At 38.6% G+C, this 24,325-nt stretch overlaps 1 long non-coding RNA gene across 1 annotated transcript in view; it reads right to left on the reverse strand.

The window, feature by feature from the left end:
• Positions 1–2,871: 2,871 nt before the first annotated feature.
• The window catches only part of LOC137855923 (uncharacterized), a 39,804-nt gene continuing 18,350 nt past the window's right edge, over positions 2,872–24,325 (reverse strand). Inside the window, exons 3-8 of the long non-coding RNA XR_011096049.1 lie at positions 23,220–23,364; positions 20,222–20,292; positions 17,470–17,555; positions 15,015–15,190; positions 11,287–11,471; positions 2,872–3,688 (exon numbers count right to left, since the gene is read on the reverse strand). This is a non-coding gene — a long non-coding RNA (uncharacterized lncRNA). The remainder of the gene's footprint in view (positions 3,689–11,286; positions 11,472–15,014; positions 15,191–17,469; positions 17,556–20,221; positions 20,293–23,219; positions 23,365–24,325) is intronic.

A 24,325-nucleotide genomic window follows, 5' to 3' on the forward strand; every position in this document is an offset into this window, starting at 1 on the left:
GGAAAATTCTAAAGAGACTAAAAAAAAAATAAATCCAAAATTATTTTGAGCCCGGTACATAAGCATTCATTGCAGACGATGGGTTATCTGTATCTCTTCTTCAAAAAGTGCCAAGTAAGTGATCTGAGATGTTAGAGACTCCATGATGTTGTTCCTCTGGACCACTTGCTCATACTTGAAAATAGTTCTGCATTATGCAGGCAGAAACTTAAACCTTTATCTTCTGCAGCAAAGAAAGTAAAGTTATATTTACATATCATAATTGTAAACTGAGAAAAATAGGTTTGTTTTAAAGTGGAATGGATTTTGTCACAATCTCAAAACCTTTTCTGAAGCTGAGTTGTCATCAAACAGCACTAGTTCTTTGTAATTATGCAAAGGGCAAACTGCTTTTTCAAGCAAATGTTAGACTGAGGTTTATGCTCTTTAATTGCCTGCTTGTAAAGGAAGGGTACTAAGACGTGTTAGAGAAAACAAACCAGATTATGGTCTTGCACCCTTTGATTCACCAGAGCCAGAAGGCAACATGGCCCTGGGTTAAGCTAAAGAAGAACATGAAAATTGTGTGGTATCCACAGGCAGATGCACCATAGTGTGTGGTGAGTGTGGTGAGTAAGCAGCCTGCTGAACTAGGTGAAAGAGCTGTCATCCAACCAGATCTGAGACTGTACATGCACATATGCGTTACAAAACCAATGCCGAGCTCAATGGCAAAAAAGCCCCACCCAATTGTTTGTAGGCCTGGAAATACCCATTTTTCTGTGACCCCTGGCAGTAAGTCTAACTGACAACATCTTGGAAAAAGCAGCAGCAGATCTAAGTCCCACCTTCTTGTTTCCTAGAATTGTTTGTTCAATATACCAAATAAAAGAGAGATCTGAATGGTCTCTGGCCTTTCTGATAGTGTGTGGCTGCTTTCCATGCTATATCCTATAAAAAACGTGGTCCTTGCCTTGCCAGCTTTCCCTAGCTCCCTCAAGACATACAAGTCACCGTCACCTTGTTCCTGGCCAACATCAAACAGATTTTTATTTTTGAAAATAAGGTATGGCAGAGTTACTCAGTGAGCTGACTTTCACTGCCTTAACTAATATTTTCAGTGTAAACAGGTGGTGTTATGTGCATCCTCCTCAGAGCCTTGTATTGTATACAGACACGTAAATTTTAAAGAGAACCATGACACTATATTTTCCCCACTTTGTGACCCATGGTATGACACATTTACTAAAACTGTTCCTTTGTCTGTTTTTGTTATGAGTTGTGGGCTGAAATGTCTTTAGAATCTCTTTGGGAGCTTGCATGCCCTTTCTCTAAAACTGATAGATGCTCGTGTCTCCTGCTTTACTCTGAAAGCTTCAGCTGTAAATCTGTAAGATGTGATCTCCTGAAATGGGGAGGGAGGACATACAGTACAGTAAAACTGCTTCTATTTGTTTCAACCTCTTTGTTACTACCTTTCTTTTCTATTAAGAAAAATCGATATTCTGTTATCCCTGGTCAGCAGTAGATCTCAAACCAAATCATTTCTCAAAAGCAATTTGCCATTTATAGTGTAGTGCAACCTTTGTCCATGTAACCCCCAGCTCTGTCCCTCTCCAGGCATCACTTCCCGCTCTGGATCCCACATCAGATGCCTCTGGTGGGGCAAGGTTTTACATCTGAATGCCACTGAATCAACCTTTACAGCACTGTTTTTGCTGATACAAAGCCCTTATCACTGATGGGTATTTTAGCTGTTACAACTTACACCTGTAGTTCCTGGTTGCTGAAGAAGGAGTGTGTTTTAACCCAATTGGTGTAACTTCTGACTTTCCTTAACTCTTCCTTTTTAAAATTTTCACCTATTTAAAAAAGAAAGACACAATTAAAAAGATTAACCTGTGACCTAGGCAGAACATTTCTCTGGTTATATCCCACTTCTGCCAAAGCAGTATGAGATGTAAGGGAGGGGCAGTGTGTGTCTAACAGCACCTCAGGAGCTGGCAAAATGTCAGGCGTGCCAAGGTATGGAGGGCTAGGCCCCATAGATCTGTCTTACCAGCAGTAGTTAACTATTCAGGACTCTAAGAAAAACTGAACAGAGTCTTGATGTTGCTTCCTAAGTACAAACTCTACTTCTTGACTTCAAAAGGTAGCAGAGAATAAAACTTGTTCCTATTCAGACTCCCATGTTCTGCTGCAGCAGCTACTGAAAGCTGTAATTTCCATCACTGGAGTGGGGGTCTGGTTCACCTGTGTAGTCCTTGGTGGCATCTCATACCAAGTGGACCCCAAATGTGTACCAACATATTGTAAACCTCTGTCCATGTTCCAGAGCAGCTAGTGAGACCAGACCAGACAAAGAAAACTATTAAGCAATTGGAATTGAGGCTATGCAGGCAATAGGACTGCTTTAGCATCAATTTGTAGTGTAATTTGTAATAATCCAGAAAACTCCAGCTACTGGGACCATAACAAGATTTTCTCAATGTTTTCACCATGGAGAAGCTTTGAAAAGAGCAAGATAAAGTAAAACAGGAAGAAAGAGGAAGCTCAGACTGTGCCATGTGCAAAGGCATGTACACAACACAGGGCTCCAGGAGGGATGTTTTCCCTTGAGGAATATCTGATACATTTATTGTTGGAAAAGCTGAAAGAAACAGGAGAGCTCAGACTACAATTTTGACTAGCATGTATCTCAACCCAAAGTATTTCTAAGCAGATACACGGTATTTAACTGTGAAATGAGCTGCATTTGCATATTCTTTTAAATTTAGAACTAGAAAAAATGTGAAATCCATGAAGCCAAGGCAAATGCTGCTTACTTTATACTGCTGCTTACTTTAATATGTCAGCATGGATCAGCACAAATGATAATATCAATTGCTCCTTTGTTGTAAGTGAGAAGAGTTTTTTTTGCTTCGCTTTCTGAAATTAATTGCTTTTTGCAGAATGGAGACACCAGGACTAGGCAGTTGCTATGTGGCAATCAGCTGCAGTTAGGTTTTGCTACAATGATTACTTAATCTTCTTGGCATCTAAGGACAGAAATTTACGGGGAGAAACCCAACAGTTTTTAAGATGGGCTGAAAAATTTCAACCTCACCATGTTGCAGAAGAGGAGAAAGTCTACGGGTTCCACTGGAGTTACAGTGACTTGACAACAGTTTAGACACAATGTGATGCATCATGTTTAAACCCTTGAAATTAGACAGTAACAGCAGGACTCCATTTAACAGGAAAGCTGCAGCTTTCTGTCTTCTGATACATACATAAATCAAGCCTTTTATCCCACGTTCATCCTGCTTTGCTGTGACACTTGACTAAGCTTCCCAAGGTGAGTGCCTACTAGCTCCAGACCCCATCTGTACATGGTGCAAACTGGCGGTGGCAAGAAGCAGCTCAGCCCAGCCAAAGTGTACCTCTCCAAACATTTCTTTCCCTCGCTGCCAGTACAAAGAAGTCCTAATTTGAGCACTTCAGTGATATGTGTGCAGTTAGATAGGATGGCTGCAGGGATCAGCAAGTGCAGGATGTAGTGGATAGACCCTTGGGCCAGGGGAGGTGTTAAGCCTGGGATGGCAAAGAGCAGCATAACATAGCACCATGCGTGTGTTACCTCTGTAGAGGCTCCCCTTCCACGTCCACGTTCAGCATGCAGAGAACAGGATCAGAATTCTCTTCACCTCTAGTATGGCTGAGTCAGCCTCTGTTGAAAAGACATATGCATGAATTTGCTTCTTGCAAACAGCCTCCTGCTAATAGGAAACTATTTGTGACGTCTCTGGCTCTAGAGAAGTGCCAGGCGCAATTAATATTGTTTAACAAAGCATTTGGCTTGCCTCTGATGAACAAGAAAGGTCAGAGGCTGGAGACCTATGTTGAAAGCTAATTGCTGAAGTTTTTTGTCTGGCTTGTGTTAGATATTTGGCTCCTGCTATACGAGTTAGAAAGTGCAGAGTGCCCTAAGTGCAATATTTTAATTTAAGTGCTTATAGTACAAGAGAGAAACAATTCACTGATCGTCTCATTAGAGGCTTAGCTATTTACATCTGGACAGCTTTTCGTCTTTGATCTTTTAAGAAAAATGAATGGAAGTTTAGGACATGTTTATTTGGTTTTGTAAAGGCCTGGATCCAAGCAAAACATGCTTATATCTGGGAAATAACAATGAGAGGTTGTAAATGTATTAAATACCTTTGACCAGCACTAGATACCGTAACGGAGATTTCCAAGGTTAAAGAATTCAAGAATGCTGACTCCTGGTTTCCATTTGACTCCCATTACAAACCTCATTTCTATGCTACTAAACTAAACAGTATACTTCTCCCTGTGGGCACATGAATGAGCTATATCGTCATTGTTTGGTTTTATTTTTTTCCCCTTCTAGTCTTTCAAAAAACTGCAAGCATTTTACCCTCAAAATTTCATGAGTAGAGAAATCTCTGCTCCCATCTATTGGTGAGCAAGAGAAGAATGTCCATGAAACTAGTCTGTTCAGTTATTCATCCAGATCACTGGAAGGACAGATAATACAGAGAGGTAGGGGCTCTCCGATACCACCAGTTAGTTAACAAAAAATATGGCCTTTCTATGTCTTTCACTACTCACTCCTACAGTGGCATTTTGGGGAGATAACACATTTAAACGAGCAAAGTCCTACCACTCTCAGCCTTTCATACTGGGAGGACTCCTCTGTAAGAGCTCTGGCAAAGGATTTAACAAGTAGCCTTGCTGGAGAGACATGGTCATGATGGAGCTGAACAAAGGGAAGTCTTTTTTACTCAAACCATCAGTAACAGCAGCAGAACTCAGACATCATCACTGAAAACTCCTTTACTGAGCCATGAAATAGAATGAGACCTTTAGATGGGGCTTTAGGAAGGGAATTCAGAATACAACAGTGTGTGGATTTGCAGGGGGTTGGAAACAGGCCTGCCTAAGCAGGATTCAGAGTTCTGAAGCTACAGTGTCCAAATACTGCTAAACTACAGTGAAATTTAGCAGATAGGGAAGGAGAAATGATTTTCAGAAAGAATGCATGCCTACAGGAAATTCACAGCATCAGCTGGCGAGCAAGACACAGGACAATTGCCAAAGGTACTGAATGAATAGATGGTTTTATTTATTGTGCATTGTTTCTCAGAAGTTAATGGTATCTTTGCCTTGCCATTAATGAAGGCCTCTTTGTCCAAAGAGTTTCATACTTGCAACTGTTGCCTGAAGGTGCTTGGAAAACACTGTGGGTTGGAAGTGAGACAATGCTATATACTAGTTTTGAAGAGAGGGAGTCATATTGTGAACACAGCCTTGTCACTAGCAGGAGCTGGGTTCTTGGTATTCAGACATTAGATGTGGTGGCAACATCCCAACTAGGTGGAGCAGAAAGCAGTCAAAAGAAAGTAAATTACTGAATTCATATGGAAGGCCTGAATTTCTGAGCTCATCAGCTTCTTCACTTGAATTTTCTCAGCATCTTAATCTTAAATGAAGCCTCACTGCTATTGTTAGAAGCAACATTCAGTTCTTGCCATACTCTCATCGGTGGTCATTGCTATTCTGAGACCATTAGGAAGAGGTGCAAGCATGGTAAGGAATGTAAAAGAGGGCAGGGGGGAAACGATGTTGCTGAATAAATCAATACTGGGATGAATACAGTTCTGAGACAGAATATTATTCAGCAGAATAGTTTATCACTAAAAACTGGCATGCTGCAGTTGAACTGAGATTTTCTAAAGAAAAGTGCATCTACAGACAGCTGACAGATGAGTTCACATTATAAAAGACTGTTCAGGAGTTCATCCACTGAAAGGGCATTTATGGGCTTTACTTTCTCACGGTCTCACTCTGGAAAGAGTTACTCTGCTTGTAAGAGTTACACAGCCCATGCATATCCTCCTATTGTTTCAAGTTAAGGGAACATCAGCTGTTTTTTCTATTGTGAACAGGGGCAACGATGGAGGGCTAATTGGTTCTGTTCAGCTAAATGTCTGTTTTATGAGGCCAGGCTATTGCATGCACCGATGCTGGACAATGGGACAACAGTCTGAATCTATGATCTCAGTTAGACAATGAGCATTTAGGCCACTTCTGAGGGATTTGGCAACCAAACTCCTTGTTTCTTTTTCCACACAATTAAAAAAAAAAAAAAAAAAAAAAAAAAAAAAAAAAAAAAAGATAATTAGGTAATTTATAGTGGATAATGATTATCCATGGTTAGGAAGGAATTAGTCTGACAAAAAACTCCTTTGCATCTATAGCACAAACTGAGTTTACTGGAAACTTGTTATCAGCCAGAGAAAGCAAGCTTACAACAGAAATTTTAAGGTGCACATTATTTGTTAATTTGTCAGTGTTAGATACAGACAAGGACACATAAGGGCCATTCCAAGCAAGCAAAATGGCAGTATTGCTAAAGAAAATTTGTGCATCTCTACCACTTGATGAGAACATAGCGTCCAGGTACAGAAACACTTACTTCCAAAATAATGGACTCCTGTTCTTTTGTTGTGGCTTGCTTGTCATTTCAAAAAGGGCCAGTAATCATGTGCCAGGTTCTCCAAGAGGCGGTCTCTGGGTCTGCTGGAATCACACTTTACTACCTCTGTGACAAAAAAAACGAATACAACATAAACGTCAAGCAGCCAGCTGATTCTGTAGCATTGAGTGATGTGTTTATTCCACTTCCCCTTTCTTTCTTGTTGAGACGGATGCTTGAACAGCATAGGCAGGGTCTCAGGGATATTGAGGGGCAGAGGTGAAATAGTATGTGCAGCCAATTCCTTCATCATGACCTTGCTAATTTAATGAAGAAAATTAAAGTAGTCCTGTGGCTGTTCTAGTCTGTACAAGATCCTTAGTTAGAGCAATTATATCCCCCAGAACAGGGGAAGAAGGAAGGTGGTGTGGGTCACCTCTGAGCACCTGCCTCTGAGGCAGATGATTCAGAGGATTAAAGCTTGCTCTTAATACAGAGCCCCAGAAATAATATCATAGTTTAATAGGAAAGAAAATATAAAGAACATTTTACAAATATGCTGCCATAAGACAATCGTGTTACTGGTTAACAGAAAATTTTTTTGGCTTGGGAAGGAGAGGATCAGCAACCTATGAAGCTGGAAGTTCTCATGCTGTTTGAAGACAATGGATTTGTCTTTCTGTAAATTTAGGTCACTGGAAGAAGATGTTCTTTTTTGGTTTTGCAGGGGTACATTTTAAAAACATGTAAGGAGTTAGAAAACAAAGGATGGGGTAGAAGATTATTTTATGTAGCATATTTCAGAGAGGCCCCTTTCTGGGAAAGAAATGAGTGCATCATAGCTCTTTATGCAAGGTAAATACAGTGTTTCCTTAATGTGTCTTTTTTTTTTTTTTGTTGGTTTGTTTCCCTGACATGCCATATCTGTCCCTTCAGCTGCCCCTCCTGCAGTCTTAGTCCTTTCTGTGTCCCCCAGCCCCTGGGAAGCAGGGCTCAGCCCATGGCAGGGTCGGTGCCTGTGAGCCTGCACTGTCCCCAGGGCTCCTGGGCAGAGACCTGGCCATTTAGGGGTGCTGCAGGGTTTTCTTCCAGAAAACGTCGAAACATGATTTGAATTTTGGATGGTCCTGTGTGCACACAAGCATTTGGACTCGATGATCCTTGTGGATCATCAGGGTAGACACTTCCAACTCAGGATATAACTGTACGAATCCCCTGGGAATATCTGAATATACTCATTAATAAAAATATTGTTTGCTTTTAATGTGTTCTTTCATTTATTTATTTTTTTTGTACCATACTGTGTGTGGATCAGCATCCAAGTTGCTGATAGGTATTTGGTTAATTCCAAAATTGTCATCAATTTGAAGCATCGGTATCTACCTGAAAAATCAAATGTTGTTTCCTTTAGTTTATATCATTACTCTGAAAATTCTAGTGATCCCGGTTATGCTGGAGAACATAAAACCAGGGAGCTCTGATCATACCAGCCTGAAATCCAAGCAGCCCCTGGGTTAGGAGGGGTCTGGGACACCCTTCGTTTTCTGCCTTCTACAAAGGAAGGGACTCTTGAGGGACTGTAACAAATGTAGTCTCACTTAAAAATCCCTTTTGAAAATTTAGTGAGCTCAAGTCTTAGAAAGAGTTAACACTCAGCTCTTTTTACCCTGTGGCAGTTCTAGGATCTCATTGCTTATAACCATCATAATTTGCAGCTTAAATTTAGTTATAGGCAATTTATCCCTGCTTGTTCCTAATACCAATGTTGCTCTTAGGTTGCTGAAATAGCATTTCTCCCTTGATACTTATCTCCAGAACCTATTCAGTGACAATGACTATAATGCCCTCTTAATTTTGTTAGGCTGCAGAGGCTGTGATCTTTGCTTTTCTCTTGTATAATAGGTTTTCCACTCCTCCCACCATCCTACCAGCATTTCCAGCATCCATCTGAGATCATCTTTCTTAACCGCAGATGACCAGAATTTTACATAGCCTTCCATGTGTAGAGCACTCTTCTCTGGGCTTCATACAAAGGTGCTAACACTTTCTGTCTACACCTGAAATATTTATCCTGATGAATCCAAATGTCACATTTAAATTGTATAGTGTTATTGTATTTGTATGATTACCTGCTGCCGAGAGCTCATATTCTTCACGGGGTCAAGAAGAACACCTAGATCTTTTTCTCACCCTTGCTGTAACAAGTTATGTCAATGAAACAAATCACAGAAATCTTGTACACTGAAAACTGATTACCAAAAAACACTTGTAAAATAGCTGTTTTTCAACAAATCTTTGGCAACCTGTGTACTGAAACTGGAATTACATCTGGATGCAGTGAATGTGCATGAAATGAATCATTTAATCAGCTTGGTTAAAGAGGCAAAAAGTAAATGTTTGTTAGATATTATTGTGATTTGCAAACAACAACAACAAATTTTTATTACCGCTTATTGTTTGTATTGCATTAATGCCAGGTAGTCTTCCACCAAAATGAATCTTCTATTGCACTGGGCCTCAAACAAACATAAGTTAAAGCAAAACAAAAGACTCTTCAGCAGTGTACTCTAATGCGGGGAAAAAAAAAAATTATGTCCAGAGAAGGTGGGTGTTTAAATCTAGTAACAGTTGACATTGGAAATAATAACCACACCATATGGTTTCATTTTATGAATGTTGACGTGTAACCACTTGAAGCAAAAATGTACAGCAACTGTATACAAATACAATACGATATGAAATACTACTACTTTCTAAAAACATAGGACCCTTCTCTTCACAAACTTGCACAGGAACTCAAGCATATATTTTTGCAGATTGACTTTTAGTTTGGCTTGTCTCCCTGTCCTTTCCATTTTTGAAATGGAAAAGAGGATAGCTGGTGTTTGGTCTCCAAACCACCTGGAAGGCGTGCATCCACACAACATACAGCCAGGGGCTGAGCATCTTCCTTCACAGAGAAGCTGGGGATGAACTGGCTGCATTATGAAAAGATTAGGAAGTACAAAGTAGGTATTAAAAAGCACATTGGGGACAGATAGAGCTGCTGACAGGATGGAAGAAGGAGGCACATAATGCTTTGATTTTTGTTTTAATTTGTAACTGGAATTTATACTAAAACTTGTTCTACAAGAGCAGACATATTGTTTGAAAGACACTATCTCCTTAAAAATCTGTGTTACTCTCTTCATAATTATCCTCTGCAAAGGCTTTAAAAAGTCATATGGGAGAAAAAAATGGATTTAAAACTAACACAAAGTAGATTGAACTGAAGTCTGATTTAGAATCAGTTTAAAAGCTAACCATGCCACTGCCAATTACTAATTGTCAATTACTTTTAGTAATTAGTACAATTGCTGAGATTTCAGAGATTCCCAGTGTGTGTGTGTGTGTGTATATACATATATATATATATATATAAAATTAAAGAGGAAACAAGAATCAGCATTTTTAAAGTGTAAAAAGAATTTTCTTTGTTAGTCTGACCTAAGGATGGTACTCTAAATACAATGTTGGAAGCAGTGCTAAGAAAAACCTCTAGCACAGACAAGTCATGCAGCAAGAAACAGAAAATGGTGCTTTCAGCTAGTTATAATAACCAGTTATTTGTTAGGATCTCTGACTTAAAGAGTTTATTCTTACAACCACTGTATTGCATAATAATTCAAACAGTGGCTCACTGCAGACACGATTTTTTATTTATTTTTTTTTTTTAAAAGGAGTGCACCAAACTCCTACGATCACCCCAATGAGGTAAAAGAGAACTTCATCCATCAGAGGGAAGGTAGCTCAGCAAAGGAAAACCAGTGATGCTCACTTGATTTATTCCAAAATAGTTGGGTCCAACTACCTAAAAGGCACTAGAGAGATGAGGGAAGGCAACAATCCCAGCTGGTGGATGGTCTATATAACAAGACAGAAAGCAGTTACAAGCCTGGAGGCCTTTTTCTGTAATTGTGCAAGGTACAGAATATGAAAAACATCCTATAAAGAATGCCAGAAAATCCACAGAAGATTGCTACATCTTACTTTCCATTTCAGAAAGGCAGAGACTGTGACAGAACACAATTTAGTGGATTTTGAATAGACAACATTTTTTTTTTTTTTTTGGCAGATTACAGGCTCAAATGTTACTCATCTAGTCCAGTGTAATTACTTTTAATGAGACTACAGGTAGTCTAAATTGCCAATTTTCCATTAAATTATTTCATACTACTCCTTCATCCCTTAGCACAATTTGAAGTTTTGCCCATTTATAGACAACGTTGACAAAATTAGTGCAACATTTAGAGACCTATTGTCCGCTGTTCCAGAAGTTTCCAAACAGAAATGGCATTGCTTAGCAAGAGTCACATAAACCACTGGCACACTCTAATAGATTCCTCTCTGAAAGTCAACTTAATTAGGTCTAGATATCTAATTTGAAGAGTGGTTCCCATGAGAGGGTTACAGCCCTTGGATGGCTTTGATCCAAGTTTGTTCATTACATATATGTAAAAGCTAGTGTAAATAAACTATTTCAAATAGAGATGACATGCCTTCTAGATGACTGTCCTGGTTTCCATAAACTTCAAGTCATGCAGCCTTGAACTAGCAGCTGACAAACTCAGCAAGGCTGATTTCAAAACTATGGTAGCTGTCACACTGCCCCCACAGTGCAGAAATCACAATGATTTGCATAGAAATAGATTCAAAAACCAGCTCTTTGGATTGGGGCAAGCTCTAGACTACATGGCTTTCAGTCCCTTCATAGGTGGTTTAAATCTAGTTCAGGTGTACCTCATTTATCTGCAGTCACATTTGATAATCCAGGTCTAACCATTACTCACCGTATGATATTGGAATAACCTGAAGAGAGCCATGAGCCACTATTTCTGGAGGTGACTTCACAGTGCCAAAGGATACTGCTGCCATTCCCAGTAGTGTGATTCTGGGTGATGATGAAGACCAACTCAAAGATATTCTCTTACATTCAAACTAGAGCTGACTGCACACAGCCAGGGGAGATATTTCTCTAAATGCAAGGACAACAGAGAATAATTTCTATACTGGATACTTCAGAAACACACACAATAAAGACAAACAAACAAATAAAAAAACCCTTTTTATCTATTCTTTTAACACAGTTCTCTGAGCAGAAACACATCCATGCAGCTGAGTCCAGGTAGTAGAGGGCAGGAAAACTAAGTCTGGATCTTCATTGAAACTCCACTCAGTAAAATTCTAATCAATTTGCAGGAAACATTAATGGTCTTTTTGCTGCTAATACACTTGTAGCAACCTCCTATTACCTTCTTATACCCCTTAGTTTTAGCTCCAGCCAGGCTTCGGCCTTCCCGATTTCACTATTAAGTACCCAAGCAAGTGAGCATACCCCTGCCCTTGATGGCCCATGCTTGTTTCTGCTTCTTGTGTGGTTGCATTTCCATTTCCACACATTAATAAGCTTATTGCTTAGTCAAGAGAGCCTTCTGACATAGTTTCTGTCTTCATGCACAAGAGCTGATTTGGTCCTCAACTCTCAGAAAAACTCACCAGCTCTCTTGAGCACCTTTACCCCGTGTGGCAGCTTCCCAGAAGATCTTAATTAGCTAGCTATGCTTGCCTGTGTAAATCATGATCTGATTATTCCTACAGGTGGTTCCAGTAACTTTTTAGAACAATGTTTGAGTTATCTGATGGGAAGAACAGTAGTTAGTTTTCCTGGATTTCTTCTACGCTCAGCTTGTATTTTATTTGAATTTCAAATATTCTTGCATTCAGAATTTGAACCAAAATATCCAGACTAATAAGGATAATTAGAATTTATTATTTTTTTTTAAATCTAACTTCTTGTAGTGAAATTTAACATTTTCAGAAAACAACATGAGTTTTACAAATGAATCTGAAATGGCAAAATTTGAGCACAACTCTTCTTCATGTCTAGCTGTTGCCACTACAATAGGCCCAGTAATAACTGGAAGAAAGAAAATTAAAAACAGTGAAAAAGCCAGATGTGCCTTTTGTCCCATATTATGCCTGTGGCTTAATACACAGCTGCATTGTGCTTAACTGAAAAGCAATAAAGACATTGCAAGAAGTACCATGAATGAGTCAGCATTACCCCCTGAAGATTGGCTTAGTTGCTGGAATCTTTCTGGTGGAAATGCTTGTTATTTCTTATGTTCAGCTTTGTTTCCAGTGCTTCACATCCAGAAGTTCCCAGTTGCTTGGTACTGAGTAAGTAGCTACCAAAGGGTCTAGGCTGAGGTCATGAGCAAGATCACAGCCAAGTCCTAGCATTTCAGAAGTATATATGCACCACAGAGAGGGTAAACACAGAGGATGTTGGCACAGCAGCAAAAACTCAAAGATGCCTGGTCTTAACCAGGGATTTTAAAGTTAAGAATAGTCTAGCTTGGAAAGAAACATGAGGGCACATGGTGAAAATGTGCAAAATGTGGACAAAGAAGACAGCACTGAATGTACATGTCCTGGAACTTCTTGCTATGAGGAATTTTGAGATACTGCAAGATATGAGACATTCTTGAGACAATTATGTTTCTCATGTCTCTGCAAGGACTTAGGACTTGATCGGTTTAAACTTTTGGAAGTTACAGTTCCCTGGAGGCAAGGTAACACATTAAGAACTGCTGCAGGATTGCTCTGCACCTTCTCGTCTATCAGGAATTCCAGTTTGAGTGCCAGAGCAGTGGGATATATGACTGAGTCCAGTACTCAGTACACTGATATTAATCTTCCTTATTTCTGTTTGCTTTTGACCAGACCTGAAATTCCTGGTTCAAAATTTCCTTTTGTCATTTGGATATAAATGTTGCAATAAAACGTCATTAACTAAAAATAAAATAATAATTAAAAAATCAGTCAAAAGAGGCAGGAAGTAAGATTTAGCAAATATGTTCAAATTTTTTTCTATTCCTTAGGATCTTATATTTAACTTACTGTATATGTTTTGAGGAAGTATGCCACAATACTTAAAAATCTTCATCATAAACATAGAGTACTGCAGGAAATAGCAAGCTTATCAGAGATCTTTACATTGCCTACAGTATCAAATGTTATGTTCACAGGGAGACCGGAAAAACAAATTGGCAGAATATGTCATTATAGTCTAGACTGAAAAGAAGTCCCCTGAGAAATTAATTTCCAAATCTTTAATGCGTCACATTTTATATATTCTATCTACAATAGTGCAGCTTTTCACACACCCTTACTTTAAGAAAAATACAGATAAATACTGTTGAAAATAGAAGAAAAGGAATAGTTGTGCTCTTTTTTTTTTATCTAACTGCATGCTTTCCCCAATGCAACTTGAAGCCCCATTCAGCAGAATATTTACATATGTGCCTATGTCATTCAGACTGCCCACACACTTCCTGTGCTCACTGGAGCTCGTCTGATGCTTTAAAATAGGTGTTGAAATGCACTATTGAATCAGAGCCATAAGATAGATTTCACTTTTTTAAGGTGGAGAATGAAGAGCTAGCTATTTCTCCTGGAAGCATCAAGAGTTTGTGACAAAGGAGAAGATGCAGGAAATTTGTGCGCCTCTCTTTGTGGGTGATGCCAAGTTCACCACCAAACCTGAGGGATCAAAAATACTCAAGATAGTGAGGTGTGACATGACATCAGTGTTTCAAGCATTCTGAGATCATTGGCTTTGTATGCATATGTTGAAAATACATGCATGAAAATACATACTGAATTAAAGAAGTGTGAAGGAAATACCAGGTTACAAGATAGTCTCTCTTTTTAATGGGTTATTTCAGCTTTAGCCCATTTTTCATCAAAAATTTATGTCAAATTTGCAGGACAGAAGGATTTTATTAGTATTTTAGCAGAAATTTGTGTTAAATTTAAAGAGCCAGTGCCACGCTGTCCTGTGTAGCATCATTCATTTCTTCTTTTTGCTAACTCTGGGTAAAGAATTTAATGACAAAAAAATAAATATAAATTGATCTGATTTTGTGAAACCATGACTGTCCTTACATGCAGGACACTCACCAGGGCAGTATATCCTTTTAACAAAAATTAGGAAGATGATTCTGAAACTGTTGAGATTTTGTACTATGACAAATATGTCATACTTAAGGATATTGAGCATCAATAGTCATGACATCTATGGATTATCCTATAATATGTTATCCCATTGCTTTTCAGGATACTTCACTGAATGAATGAGAACAAATCAACTGCAAACTTGCACAGAAAGAACACACAAGCTATAGCTGTCAGTCTCCAACTGCCAGTGACTAAGAGGGCAAAGGACCCCCCTCCAGTGCCACCCCCAATATTCCTTATGAGTGAGCTCTTTCTGCAGCCCTCACTTTTGTCAGCTCCTTTCTGAGAGAAGCATTAGAAGTTTCTGTTTTTCTCACTTAAAATTTTCTCTGTATAGGGTGCTTTCATCTGTCCATCCCCTCTCTGCCAAATAGAAATGACCCCTGACCTCTGCTGCCAAATCAGACAGCCCTTCCTGTGATTGCTGAAAAATTACCTTTATGGCTTTTTGGGGGAACCATGGTATATTTTAGGGAAGCCTTTAACACTACTTTACCTTGCATTGAAGAATCCCCATAGAGCAGCAGCAGTAACGTTATTTAGAATACTGTGAAAAGGAAGAACACTTCTAAATATCTTGAATGGTGGCTCGTTAAAGACTTGAATTTCATGATGTCGCCCCAGTCCTCTTTTTGTTGGTATTTTTGAGTCTTTTCCATAACTAGGGTGTTGCTGAAAAATATATGTGAGATACAAAGAAATAAAATAGAGCGGGTAACAGTAACCTGCCAGCACTGACCAGCTTTGACAGCCTAGTGCACTTCTGAATTTATATTTTCAGCCTGTCCTTTTGCAAGTAACCATAGCTCTTTACTTTTACGCTTTAGCTTGCTCGTGCATCACTTCCATGCCCCGTTACCACCCACCCCACTGTTCTCTCTGAGCAGTTCCATTTGTACCTAAAGCATTGTGGAAACAATGGCCAGAACTAACCAGCCTGCCTGAAAGCATGACAAGCTATGTTTTTCTGATAGTGAAATACTGGGTCAAATATTGCTCTTTGTGCCCATTACAACTGTGCATTTACAGAGAAGAATTCTTTTAAGAGTTGCTTTTGCCATTTTTGTGAGTCAGAAGCAGCGGTGGCATTCTGCTGGCTTCTGCTGTGTAATTTCAATATGCAATAATCTCTCCGAGTTGACTAATTTGGAATCTCTGCACGCTTTGCAGTTTCAAGATAATTTGATCTGAATTGCAGTTTCACGTAAATGTTTTGGCAGCAATGAAAATATCCTCAGCGTTTCCACTTACAACTTCAAACCCAGTAAGGATTTTACATGCCAGCAATAAAAGAGAGTGATAGGCAGGTTAAAAATCATTAATTCCCCTCTCTGAAATGGATATTTTCCCACTGAAAGATTTGAAAACAAATCTACTTCCAACAGGTTATTTCTGTCTGAATGTGGTAGCAGCCACACCTGCGCAGCTCTCTTCTGCTGTGGGCAAGCACTGTCCAAGAAAGCTTGCAGGAATACAGACCATGGTCACTTCACCCCACAGCTCAGCTGTGGGGTAAACATGAGACATGATATCTGAAGTATTAAATAATGGAAGGAAGTGGCTGGAGAATGATAACAATAGTGATAGGGAAATTTCTCAAGTGGTCCGAGAAGGTTGTCTGGTGCAGGCTGGATATTTGATTATGCATGCGTTGGATACCCACTCCTCTCTATTTGAATAATACATGGGAACCAAGAGTTGTTTACTTTAAAATATCAAAATGAGAAATGACCACGTTCTGAAAATAAAACCTGGGAGTTTCAACTCTGCCACCTCTAGCAAAGCCCAGTGGGAGGGATAGGATTGCTGAAGCCAGGGGAGGCCTCCCTTTTTGTATTTGTTATCATTGAAAAAAATCTGAAGGCATCTTCCTTTGCAGAGAGCAGGAAATAATTCCTATGCAGCTCCGGGGCTGTGCAGAGGTTACGGTGCCCGTTTCACTTGCAGTGTTAAAAAACGCAATGCTTCAGGATCCCACAGGGGCTGCACTGAGTCACCCAACACCAGGCAAAGGAAACAAAAGAGCACACGTTAAGCAGAATGTTTCCGACTTAGTAACAGATGAAAATACATAGGAGATGGCTAAAGAGCACTGACGCTCTCGGATTCAACTTGTTATTTTCCACTGCTTGGGAGATTTCCTAGGGATACATTTGGGAGGGCATAAGGCAGCAGACCAACAGTTCCAGCCAAAGTGTTCCTGTTAATTGGCAATTGCTTTGGAAACCTCAACAAGAACATTATGAATCGATGTATTTTCAGCCTCTGCTCCAAATCTGCTTGAAATTTGGAGCCTAAAGCTTTATGGTGATAAACTCCCTATTGAGAAGTACTAGTGTACGTGTTGTCTACAAGTTAACAAATGCAACTAGGCTTCTGCATTTCTCTGAAAAACACCAAGGACGGGGCACATGACATTTATATAATGCAGCGTTCAGACGTCGACATCTGGGAGACAGATTGCAGCTGCCACTCCAGTCCCAGGACGAGGCAGCCTGGCAGTGTCAATAGCTGAGAGGTCCCTGCCTTATATAGAGCGAAATGTGGCATTACAGGCTTCAGTAGCAAAGTTCTCTATGGCTTTCATGCTTTGCCCAGGGTGCGTCTTTATGCCCCATATATGGAAGCAAATATTTTGACAAAACAAGCGTGATTTTTGCTAATCAGAGGATATGTAGTCACTTAGACAATTTGTAACATTTATACAATGAATAGCTCAGATTTATCTTGCACAGATCTTATTTTTCTATGCAAAGTTAATTGTTATGCAGACTCTGAGGACTGTTATATATTGTTTGAACAACCTTTACACAGTATTATGAGTAGTTTGTTTGGAAAGGACTTTGAAAGAGATCTGGCTACAACCTTAGGGCAAGCCTCCCAGACTAAAACAATTGACTGGGTCTGTATTGATGTGGCAAAACTGCATTTTTTCATGTCTGTTAGCTTACTGTAACTGATGTGTTCTTCTCGTTATGGATCCAGTTTAACACCTTGAGCCACTATGAGCTTTGGATCTCATAGCCTCCTCCGCTCTCTCCTTTGTTTGAACAGAAGAAACAAACAGTGCATTAGATACCAAATGGCTTGCTATGGTGCTGTTTGCTTTACCAATTGCAAACAAAGCTGTCAGTTAAATGCCCTGCTCATTTCAATCCCCTCACCATTAGTCTTGTGCTTTGCAGAGAACCTGTCTTACATCTGCAGGCTTGAGAGCCTTTCCCTGGCAAGCTGTATCCAGTGTATGTGTGTGGCTGCAACATTCCCGTTAGCGTGAGAGAGATGGGAATCACGCTGTGACATGGTGCTGAAGTCTCCAGCATCCCCAAGACCTGTCCATAGTTACTTCATAGTTTTCTCAGCCTTGCCTGGGTTTTAAGGTGCCAAGCCAGGAATGTGAACCACATTGGGGTACATCTCATGCAAATCCCCTGTGGGATGAATGTGTCCCCTGCACTGTCTCAGGGAGCCAGCCCTGAACTGGTAGAAAATAAAAATTAAAAATTAAAACAAACAAACAGAAAGAACTTTCCAAAGGACCATTTTAGTCTTTTTTAGTCTTTGGCTTAACTCTTTCTGAATTGATGTTCTTTTCAATGTTAACTTCTCTTCATCCATCCTTTTAATACATCTGTCAGAGCCAACTGGGGAAGATGTTAAAAAATCTTCTCTTCAATTTCTGAGTTACCAAGAAATCGCGATGCTTTTGATCTTGGTTATTTGGGAGCTCTTCTTCCACAGCTTGTATCTCAGCAGAAAACCTAACAATCTGTTTGTGCTTACTGGGGAAAAGATATTGTTGCCTTGCCAACATAATTATATTGGTGAGTTAGGGAATAATGAGTGAGAACAGATGAAATATTTAAGTATAAATAGTCTGTTTCCATGTGCTGTGATTGTCACTAATAAGGCAAGAGTGTGTGGTTTGTGATTCAGGGACAGGATGAGGAACCAGGACATCTGGGTTCCTTTCCCAGCTTTACCACAGTGTATTGAAGGAGTCATCAAGCCTCTTTGTATCCCATCAGTTGGAAGTGGATAATAACGCTCCAGGGGCTAATTCTTTAATGCTGTAGTTTTCAGATGTGCAAAGGGAAGAGCAATACAAGTGTACAGTTTTTGCATACCAGAAAACAGTCCAACTAAAACTTTAAATCTAGATACCCAGAAAGTTTGCCAATAGCCTTGTCCTATCTTGACTTTAAGAATCTGACCCCCACTGATAAATCATAACAATGAAACAAAAAAAGAAAAAAAAGCAGAGGAAAATTAGAAACAATACAAAATTTTGGAACAAAATCCTGTCTGAAAGTATGTGATTTTAAATTTTCTGTGATAAGTTTTTTTGGGCTTTACATTCAAGCCTTTATTATTATTGTCATTACTATATATATATCTAAAATGGTTAGAAAAACAGCAGAGGTACTATGTACCTACTGGGGAGATGTCAACGATAACCTCAGAGGCTGAAATGTGCTCATTTGCTCAAAGCCTATAAACTACTTAGGCCTTAACTCATAAGGTTTAGTAGGATTTAATAAGGACCTACAGAGACCATCTACAAAGGGACACATTTCCCTCAGCCAATGTGTATTTTGCTTACTGCAGCTGTAACTAATAATTCACTAAACCATAGATTAAAAACATGTAATTAGTATAAAAGTAATTAAAGCCAAATTTCATCCTACCTAGGATTAAATAAGCACATTCACTGTTTAAGTTGTAGTGGAAAAGAGATTTAAAAAAAATATTAATATACATATGCTAGCAAAACATCTTGAAAGTAAAGTGTTGCTTCTTTGGCTGAGGAAGAAAAAAACTAAGCTAGGGATTTAAAAAGCTTTGAGATTAAATCATGAGAATATTTCCTTTAGGGTGAGTATTATACTTTTTTAGGTTTTCTAGTGGTTATTTGAAACAATTTTAGTAGTAAAACCAATAATATACCATGCAATATATATATTTTTTCCTACTGAGGATGCTGGGCATCAGATTGCTACGTCTACAATAGAACATTAAGCAGCCCAGCTGGACTACAGTTGGTAACAGGGCAAGGTTTTGCTCTAAATCACTGAAGCTGGATAATGCTAAAGCTGCAGTTGAAATACTTAAAACGTAGTAAAACTTCAGACTGTTTTAAAAGAGGCTGATGGCTATGTTTAAAGAACATTGGCTTCAGTTGGTTGATTTCATCTCATTTGAGAACACTTTTAAGAACAGTTTAGTCACTCCAATATTAGTTTAGAAGCAATCTTATGTAGGGATAATTAGCTTTTCATCATTATTCTAAAGTAATACTATGTTTTCTGTGGTAGTAAGTGAAGAGCCAATCTACTGATGCACAATACAAGCTTCTGGAATCTGCAGGGATTCATTTATTTCCTAGTTGACTTTTCCTCCAAAACTGAGGACACAAGCCCATGGATAACCAAGCCCTTCTTCTTTCCTACCCGCTAAGTGACTTGTTCCCCCCTCCCAGTTCTTGCTTTCACAAAGAAAAATGAGGGCATGTGGCTTGCTGCAAGATCTTCAGAACATTTGCCTGGGTCCCTGCAGTGAGCAGCATCCAAGGGCTTACTATTGAGTGCTGCCAGCAGAGACAGAGCACCTGGTATTCAGAGAAGTCTACCAAGGTATGTCAAAATGGGTGAAAACTGGTGAGCTTGGTCCTATCATCACATGCATTCAGACAAGATGCCTCACTCACCTGCGGAGTCTTAGGAAGCAAACATGCCCAGATCTGCAGAAAATAGTTACCAGGAAGCTCACCAGCTCTACTGAAAAAAAAAAATGCACTCAGATTCAAAATCAACAGGGATGTATTTTGTATCTTTGGCAGCTGACAGCCTTTTCTAATGCTTGGACAAATGAAAAAGGAATGTGTGAAGGCTCTATTTCACATTTGCTTCGAAAGGTGACATATGCCTCACTATATGAGGAACAGAAAATGTGTTGTAAATTCTGGTTGAATATGTTGCTTTACATTGCCATAATTTCTTTCACATTAATTTCCCTAAAAAGGCATCCTAACCCCCTACCAACACCACACACACACACACATCTAGCTGTATATCTGTGTATGTGGAGTCATTTAAATAGCTATCTTTATGTGGTGAGGCAAAGCAGCTTGAACAACCAGAAGATTTAGCAACAAAAATTCTTTTCATATGGCATAAATCCCACTAGTAGTAATTTCATCTTGAAATGGAAAGCATAGCATTACAGTATCTGAGCGTAAAGGCCAAATTTCCCTGGTTGCCAGTTAGACCCTATGCTCGTACAAACACAGCAGGAGAAACCTAAAATGATTTTGTTTCCTAGTGGCACTAATTCCATTGCTGGAGAAAATGTAATTATATTTATATTGACATTATAATGATAACTTTGCAGGCCAGATTCTGGTCCGTCTGTTAGGCCAGATAGAAACAAAGCACCAGGAGAGACCTCAGGAATTTCTGTTGCTTTGTGGTGGTATGGCTGGTGGCCTAGCTAGTAATTTCAACAGTAAGAAAAAAGTTTGGTCTGTGAAAAATGTAGTTAAGATTTAATTTTGTCTTAACTATAAAAACTCTTTATTTTGTATTGAGCATAACACCCTCAAATAAACTCCATCTGGACTTTGCAATTTGCAGACTGAGGTTTTGTCCAGGATATCTGTAAAACTTGGTCAACATTGGTTTTACCATTCTTGAGCCAACCATGTACAATCCTCTCTAATCCATGCTCACCCCTTTTCTATATGTTCCACTTCGAACATTTGCTGTTGAAAAACTCAGATATGAGTATTAAGAAAAGAACAGCTTCCTATGCACAATATTTTTAAAGCAAATAGATCTGTATGTATGTGCAGGGTATTTTCTTCGATGTTTTTTCAGCTCCCAAATTGGAGCAGTTTCTATTTCCTAAAATGCTTCCCAAGAGATGTTTGTGTTTTTTATTAAGATTGTTTCAGCTAAGCTCAGTCTGCAAGTTTGGGCAATTCCCATTTTTCCTTTTTCCACTCAGTACTGAAAAAGAAGTTAAAAATGGAAGCAGGAATTAATTTATTATTTATTTATTTATTTATTTTACTCCTAATGTTACATCAGTATAGCCATGGGAGTGAAATAAAGGGCAGTAGAATTTTAATAATCAATCAAAAAAATATAAGTTCAGTATAATCTTTACCTTCCTATAAAGCTTTTTTTGTGGGAACTGCATATACTGTGCTTGAAGCTAACTGTGACTTAGCAAAGTAAACCAAATACTTGCCCAACTTCATGCACAGTAATAATTACATGAATATTTAGGAAAATATTGAATCAGATCATTTAAACCTACAAAACTGGGGAAGAGGTGCACTTCGGGAAGCAGGGGTTTAGATGGAGGTACCCAACTCAAGGCAGGCTGTAGAATTTATGTCTTCAGGTCTCATGTGTGTTGCTGACTCCAGAATACATGGAGCATGGTGGGCAGGTATGAGACCTCAGATAAGCAATGACAAATACAACAGAAGTGTTCTAATTTTCTGTTTGTACAAATACACTTGATGAGGACTCTGCAGGTAAATGTGAATTGACTTTGAACAGACACAGGCTGTTATGTAAAACCATTATACTGATCAAGCCAAGGTACAGCCAAACCTCAATATAAAAAAGTGATTTTTCTTACTGTTATTTTTGTTTAAAAATCCCCCTTTTAGCCTGTGGAAGAAACTATCTGTTTCTTGACAGATCTTTTACTTGGACAATAATGATGTTAACAACTACAGGCAGACATATCATTATTGAAGCAAAAATAGGACTATTTATGCAAATAAATAAAGAAGTAACTGAAATTCAAATAGAAATTCATCACTTCTGACAGTAGTTGTGCTAGCACATTAAAAACAAACAAACAAACCAAAACAAATCACCACAGTAAGAGTTCAAAACTACTGGATATAGATAAGCTTCTACAAAACCAACAAAAAAAAAATCTCTCAGTAGGGAAATTAAAATAGAAGAAAGTGCAGATGACTTCAGAAAAAACAAAAACAAAAACAAAAACAAACAAACAAAAAAAACACCAAGGAACCAAGTGTAGGTATTAGAAATTGGGTTTAAGGTTGTTCCTTTTCAGTTTTCCTACAATATTCTTTATGGAGGGATTTGCAGAGGTTAAACAATAAAAATCTCTCAATTAGGCTAAAAATAAAGTCCAAGAAATTTTCAGAACCACTGGTAAGTTCTTAAAAGCCAGGTACAGTAAACATCAAAGAGAGGTAAAGAAATTCACTAGGAAAGACAAGCACTGAAATGCAAACACTCATGATCAGATGAACTAACAAGATTTTAGAAAAATGAAAAGGTAAAGAAAATCACGTCCAAATCACTAGTCCTAGAAAGAAATATGTGAAATATTAAATGTTAAATCAAAATTACACTTGATTTGTTTGTGTCTGAAACTTAGGTGGTTCTGAGTTTATCAAACCTTGACCTGTGTTAACTCTTTGTCTTCCAGTCACATAGGAAAGCTTAATCATTGCTTTAATGTGGTATAAAAACAGACTTTTTTCTGCGCTATACTAACTAAAATTCATCAGAATTAAAAACTTGTTTGTTCATAATAAAGCAAGAGATACAGTTGGAAAAAATCTTAAGAGAATTTACTACATTATTGTTATTAGGCTGTATTTCTTTAAAAGGTGTTACGAGTATATCAAAGACATATGAATACTGACCTACACATTGTTTTCCTGAAGAACTGGAGTCTGCCAATGGAGGTTTATATTTCCCTCTGAGGGCTTTCTGTACATTATGCTATGTTCTGCACCATGTACACAATATTAAGATGTTCCCCAAAATCACCTGCGTGTTTTGCAGTCCCTGGAAACAAAAGCAGAGAACTCTCATTACCTACTTTTATACCGTTTCCTTAGAAAAAAAAACACATACGATTTTAGATTTAGATGCAAATACACACCACATTTTGCATTTGGACTTATCTATACTATGCACTGAATTGACTACAGGCTGATTTATTCTATCAAAAATTTTCTCAGTAGTGCTGGGAAATAGCAGTTCCCACAGTAGCCTAGAGTAGACACAGAGTGCCATGGCACTATGGCCAAACTGAGGCCACGGCATCCCTTCAGTGATCACAACCGCCTTCACCTGCCTCCTGAAATCTGTGGCATCCATTGTAAATTTGGGCAGCACTCTTCGCCATAAAATACTTCTCTGGTGGTGGCTCAGATGGTGCTTCTTTTTAGGTGCTTGATATACATGTATCAACAGGAAATCTTGTATAAGATATATATTTTAACATGTACATAATACAATGCAAGCTTAAGAGAACGATGTTGTACGAAAGAGACTACTCACTATCAATATAACATTAACAAGGTTAAAGTTTTTGTTTGTTTGTTTGTTTGTTTGTAGTGAAAATAGCCATTTTATTTTAATAGACCTTGTAACAGACCGTGTTTCTCCAACATAGCCCTTTTCATGCTTAGCCCAACTTGCCACCTCCCCATATCCATGTGTTTGTGGATGGTCAGCAAAATTCCTGCTGAGGTCTACTGCCCAGGTGCATGAGTAATCAGTGCATGTTACCATGTTACTTGTTTAAGCATATGTAAAATAACAACAACAAAAATAAATATGTATGTATAAATATGAGCAGAAAGTTGTTACATGTGGGAAAAAAATTTACAAGGTATTTTAATTACCTCTGTTGCATGATAGAAGTAGAATTCCTTGTATTATGTATATAGTGCATATTATTTCTATGACAAAATGACAAAGAAATACTTTTGTTTTGTTAGGGAGGGGTGCCACTATGCCC

Source organism: Anas acuta, chromosome 4 (assembly GCF_963932015.1).
Source record: "Anas acuta chromosome 4, bAnaAcu1.1, whole genome shotgun sequence".
In the NCBI taxonomy this organism is placed as follows: Eukaryota; Metazoa; Chordata; class Aves; order Anseriformes; family Anatidae; genus Anas; species Anas acuta.